This window comes from Hordeum vulgare, chromosome 5H, assembly GCF_904849725.1.
Source record: "Hordeum vulgare subsp. vulgare chromosome 5H, MorexV3_pseudomolecules_assembly, whole genome shotgun sequence".
Lineage (NCBI taxonomy): Eukaryota > Viridiplantae > Streptophyta > Magnoliopsida > Poales > Poaceae > Hordeum > Hordeum vulgare.
Genome location: NC_058522.1, coordinates 172,720,631 through 172,727,043, shown reverse-complemented (window position 1 = coordinate 172,727,043; position 6,413 = coordinate 172,720,631).

Sequence of the window (6,413 nt, the reverse complement as noted above, 5' to 3'; positions counted from 1 at the left end):
TTTTTCCCTATGATATACCATTTCTAGCCTCTGAAAAGGTATTTAAAGAAAATAGGAAAATAACTTTTAAGATAATTATTTTGTGGTTTTGGGAAGCCTTTTGAATAATAGCTTTCAACTAAAACCCTTGGGGTAAAACATTCCTCATAAATTGGGGACCTGAAGTACAAACCCCAATTCAAGGGTTTTGAAGGACTTGAATTAAATAAAAGCCTTTTGTTGAAATAATAATTTTAAAAAATGGTTTTTTGGTCTTATTATGATGGCATGATCATTGGGCAAGCGCTTGGGGCCAATGAGGTGATTTTTAGAGAGGAGAACAACTATAGTGATGCAAAAGTCAATCAATCACACAAGCAAGTTGCAACAAAATCAACCATCACACACATGCAAAAAAAATTAATTGGTTCCATTATTTATAAAAAGAACATGTGCAAAAGTGGTACAAACACATGGTGTGACACAATACTGTCAAGATATCGGTATCGAGGTCTGCTTCGCCACTGTGGCTCACCTCAGAAGCAACGGGAAAGTAGAGAGGGCAAGTGCTGAAGTGCTATGGGGCCTCAAGAAAAGGACTTTCGGCAAGCTGCGCAAGCACGGGAGGGGCTAGATTGATGAACTCACGACGGTTCTTTGGTCAATTAGAACGATGCCAAATCGAGCCATCAGCGAGACATCCTTTTCCCTAGTCTTCGGGGTGGAGGCAATTCTCCCCATGGAACTCACGCATGGGTCACAGAGATTGCATCCTTCAATTAGGACTAGCAAGAGTGGCTATGACATGACGATGCTATGCGCCTCGAGGAAGCTCATCTCCAAGCCACACTACATGCTGCTAGGTACCAGCATGCCCTGTGCCGCTACCATCACCGTGAAGTGCATGCCAGGATTGCTGAGGAAGGCGACCTTGTCTTCTAACGGATTCAGTCCATGAAGGGACCAAACAAATTAACGCCAAAGTGGGAGGGGCCTTACCGGGAGGTACGAGTCACCAGGCCTGGCGTAGTCCACCTGGAAACCGAGGATGGCAGTCCGGCACAAAACTAGTGGAATATCAAGCATCTTGGCATGTTCTACCAGTGAGGAGTGGTTGTCACGCCCCCTCGTAATCACTTCTGTAAAAGTCTCGCAGTAATGCGTGTAATCCTTTGTACAAAGCAAGGTGATGACCCTGTTCGCAGTTAATAAAACTAGATGTCTTGCAACTATTTTTTGCCTAAACACGTACTTACATTATGTCAATCATGTGGATTATTGCCGTAGACCATGGCCAGTAGGAAGTCATTACCGAACCAATAAAACTCCCAGTGCATGCTATTTTCTCTTCTTTCTTTTTATTGGCATAAAGTAAGGTTCTCCCGGAAGAGCACTACCCGCGCACAAGTCATCCCGGGGGAAGAAGGATCGGGCGGATGCGTTGAAGGCGACCACGTAACAATGAGCAAGTTAGTAGAGGAGGGAAAATATAAGTAAGGTTGAGTCCTTGTAAGAATTGTTGCACGCCAGGGGGCGGAAGCATGCCAGTGCCCCAACTGATCGCAACGAGGATAACAAGTTAGCCTTGTCGGGCGTAGCGCCGCTGAAGGAGTGCTCAGGATCTATCCTTAGAAGCACCCCACGACAAGACGACACTCACTAGCAAGCGTTCTAGTTGCTCGTCAAAGTCGGAAGGGCACCCGGGCGCAACATTTGCGTTCGGAAGGAAGTTAACGCACGTAGACGCAAAAAAAGGGGAAAAGGAAGCAAGACAAATTCTTGACATGATAGTAGTACCCAACGTTTTTCTTTGATTTTATTTTAGGATTACATTGGGCGCTACTTAAGAACAAAAGGAGCTACACCGAGGTGAGAAGCGGTGGTGACGAGGTTAAGTCTGAGTATGACTTCCTTTAATCCCCGCCAGTGTCCGGGAGGACATCTGCCACTATGATGTGGCAATCGATCCAGAAAATGGCCCCATGGGCGGGGCCTCGTTTTTCGGATCCTCCCATGACACCTACCGCACTACTCGGAGTCTTCACCCTCTAGGTTGACATCGAAGACAGTGCTGTCTTCGTCGCTCTCGCTAGAGGTTGTTGCCACTCGAGCTTTCGGCACAACACTCTAGGCGGATGCCAGTCGCTCTGGAAAACTTCACGAAGACGGAGGGAGAGCTGTCAAACCGTAAGTGGAGGATATGCCCGGAGCCGAGCCCCAGGGAACGAGCTAAAGACTTCCACCCCCGCGTCAAGAACATGGCTTTTTTGGGGTGAGGTTGACCGCCGCCCACACCGGCCCATTGCAGCAACCGTCCGTCCGAAGCCACAAGAAATGGGGTTGGCTGCCTTCCATAGCCCTCGCATAAGGGTCCGGAAGTTGTAGCAAGCTCCGGTGACTCCGAGGGGGGGTCAATACATTAAACTCATGCACCTCCTCCCCTGCGTGAATCCCCGCACGCGGCAGCAGGAGAGGAATTCCACCGCAACCACCGCAAGTCAATGGGCACGTTGTTCTCCCACGAGATCTGGAGTCGGCCTCGGTCGCCGTCGTCACGACAATAGGCATGGGACTCTGGGAGGTTCCCCTCCTAGCACCCATGGAGTCTCAAGATTGTCCGCGACCCCTCATCGTCCCGGAGGGAGAGTGTCAAAGGAACTGCGGAGGAACAAGATGGAGGCACTGGACAGTGGAGAGGAGCAAGAGACTGTGAGTGAGTTGCGCCCTCCCATCGGTCCTCCCTCTGTTTATAAGGGTGGGCACAAGGAGAAGGGGGAGGGCTGGCTCCTCGTGGTCCAAGGCTAGCACGCATCCGCGCGCACACGCGACCCTAACGTCTGCCCTTTTTGTCCAATCATAAAGCATGCGTTGCCCAAGGCACAGTTAAGACAGGAGGGGGAACGACACCGTTTAATAGTACAAGGCAAATAGACGCCGCTACCTACACTGCTACCTACCCCGAGGAAGGCCAGGGGGCTGGCCGCTCGTGTAGCGATGTGACCACTCACAGCGAAATGTGCCGCTTGGGCGACCTCCCCTCTCCAGCAATGTCGTCCCTCACGGGACAATGCATGATGGAGACGGTGAGCAAAGCCATCATAACTGCAGGGAAGTGTGGCCATGCATGCCCGTGCACTGTTTTGGTCCTAGCCCAACAATGTTCCTACATGCGTGTATGGCCCAAGCCCGGGCCAGGGCTACTACCGGTGTACTAAGAAATGGGGTCCTTAGTACCCCAGATTTCGACATAGGCAACCGTGGCCCCCAGGCTGGGAGCTCCTTGTCGGGCTCACTCTACGCCCCAAGGTATGTCAAGGCCAAGACCAAGGTGGGGCGGCAAGAATCCCACCATTCTATGCAGCCGTCCACTCGCGGCGCCCGGCAAGATCCCAACATGCCAAGCCATCACTCCACGTCTCTAGGGGTTGATTTTCTATGTCAACCGAGGTATCAAGCGGGAAGGCGGCACGTAGAGCTGATAGGGGCACGTGGCCGCAGCAGCGAGCGCATCGCAGCCTTGATGACACTCGTCCTGCGGCGTGGCAAAAGAAAAGAAGGTAGTTGTGCGGATGGCACAGAAGGAGAGGCAATCATTGCCTGGGAACATCGACAGCGTGCCACCCCACGGCCCATTTAATGCGCCTATCCCAGCCCATCAGAGTTATGTATTTCCTACAACCTATCCTCACTGCAGTACACACTTTACAACTAATAAAAAAGACCATTATAGCCACTTTGGTAACCCCCTTCTCTATGAAAGGAGGTCCATGGCTACCTTTAGAAGCATGGAGACCGTGTTCAATTGCATGCGTAGCTGCACCGTTCGAGCATCCTTGCCGTGTTGTTGCACTCCTCTACTTGAACCCACCAAATCAACCAAGAACAAATAATACATAGGGTTTTACGCTCCTGAGCGGCCCGAACCTGTGTAAACCCTAGCGCATGATCTGGTTGATTGATGTTCTTCGCGCACCCGGATCCCTGTGCAGAACTGTAAAGGGGCCTCATAGGTCCCATAGATCATAGTCCCCCCCAGTAATAGGGGACAACTATAATTTTCATGGGTTGTAAGACTAGTCCAAAAAGGATAGGTATTCAAGACTGGATAATAAAAACTTTCATGTAGCACATAAAAGAAAAATTGTGGGTCAATGATATTGATGTGGTAATACGAAAGGGCATCCGTGCCTGGTTATTGGTTAGTGGAAATATCGATATTTAAAGTGTGTTAACTTGTTTTTCATCTAAATTTTGTTTATGGCATGGTGATGATGTGAGAGCATTCTTATTCCTCGCTAAAATCCTCGGGAAAGCATACGAGTTGCTAAGCTTGATTTTGTCACTACAAATCCAAGTGCTTGGCTAAATTATCCAAGGTCTAAGGTACTGCATTTCTATGCTAAGGAAAATATGTAATATACCAACCGAAGATCTTGTTTCCTTTGTACGAATCCAACCCAGTGCTTCATCAATCCCATTAATAAATTCTTGACCCATTACTCCTACCAATCTAATATTGACGGGGTTGTACATAATCTCCTAGAGTTTCTATAATCCTCATATCATTGCAAGGAATATTATCACAATATATCCACCAACTTCCAATATCATGACGAATTAAACTGCAAGGTCAAGCTTATATAGATTCTTAAATCAATTTTGTCAACTCCAAATTTTCCTATCTCAACATCCACCAAGAAACATGGTATCGAGATCAAGATCATCGGGCTAAATCCAATTTACTCCAAACCATGTAGGCTTACTCAACATCTATATTCCACTAGGATCACTTACTTAAATCCGAATCTCATGTGTGACTAGATTTCCTACTCGTTACTCAAAGTCATTATTGCAGCATCATCAATCCATGACCGATAATTGTTGAATTCTATTATCATACCTCAAGAATTTCGAGTTGGGATCTCTATTGTCCTACTAGATCCAATTTACTCAAGGGAGAATCAAGTTATGCTACTCTATCAACTTTGATCTACCAAGTTTATCCACTAACTTAAGGGTCTTATGATCCACCAAGGGATCTTAGCTACATTCTCAAGATACATATTATAGTGACATCAAGTCATTGTCTGCGAATCATATATGCTTAGAACAATCCTCCCTATGGCATCAAGTCTTTGGTGCTAGATGTCAGTTCACTATGATCACTAGTTCCATAATTAACCGAGTGCTAAGCAGGGGTTATTGAAGCTCAATAGGTGCTATGGAAAATCTTTGTATTTACACATGATCAGAGGTTTGAGTTGAAGTCTAAGTCGAACTAGGGAGGGGTTTCCAATCTCGATGTGTAAGCAGAACTCCATGGAGTTGCCCTTGGTTGAGTAGGTTTTCAAGTCTTCCGAGCTACTTGTCTGTCGAGGTGGATCCTTGGTGTATCTTGTTGGTCTTCATTCCACGAGATGAGGGAGAGGGAAAGTAGCATAGAGGGGGGGGGGGTGCCAAAAAGAGTGGTATAGTGCAAGTGCAATCAAATATGTGTGAAAAGCCAAACACAAACATCAAGATGAGGTACATGATATAGCCGCATACTTGTTGCCTAGATCAAAAGTGCAACTTATGTCAAGCACAAACAATTGAAAACAAGAAACACACAACATGGTTCCATTCGAACAATTTCATGGACCCGACTTCGTATAGGGGATACACGACCTATACTACCATAGGGGTTCTCGGATTAATGGTCGTGCCTGTTTTGGGTCTTGGAGAGGAGTACACTGAGTCTCGTGGGTCTTCTTCAGGTGTAGATATGTCCCTTATTATTGTTAGTCTAAACGATCTGGGTTGTTCCTGAAGAATCTTTGATGACTTATTTCTGGTAAGCTAACGACGAAGGGGGTTCCTCATGGCTATGGTTGACAGGGTCTTTTGTTGTCTTCATCATCCTGTCAATGCCTTCTTGTCTTCCATGGCATCGAGGGTTTCGAGTAGACAATCCTTTATGTAATGACATCAACAAGGCATGATAGAGTCCCGACCTATTAGTTATATTGGGGACAATATAGACGCCGGAGCGGGGGGGGGGGGGGGGCGAGGAGAACCGTTTTCCTGCTCACAATGGTGAGGCGGACCAAACGGCGAGGTTCTTATCCACCGGTGGTTGTCGACACAACAACGGTAAGGACGCGGTTTCTCTTTTGCCGATGCATATCATGATCTTTCATATCTTATGTCCTGATCACCGTAGGCCAAAGTTCCATCACTCTAGGACGGTGTCGAGGGTGCCACCATCTTTTGAGTCTTGATGTCCCCATTCCCCGAGAAGGTAGCTACTGTTGGCGTCGTCTTGGCGTAGCATTGCCAATCTTGTCTTCCAAATATGTGGGTAATAGTTTGGCAAGGTTGCTTTCTTTCAGTTACCCACCATGATTTCAAGGAATCCAGGGGTCAGGGGCATAAGGGTGCTAGTGACCATTTGC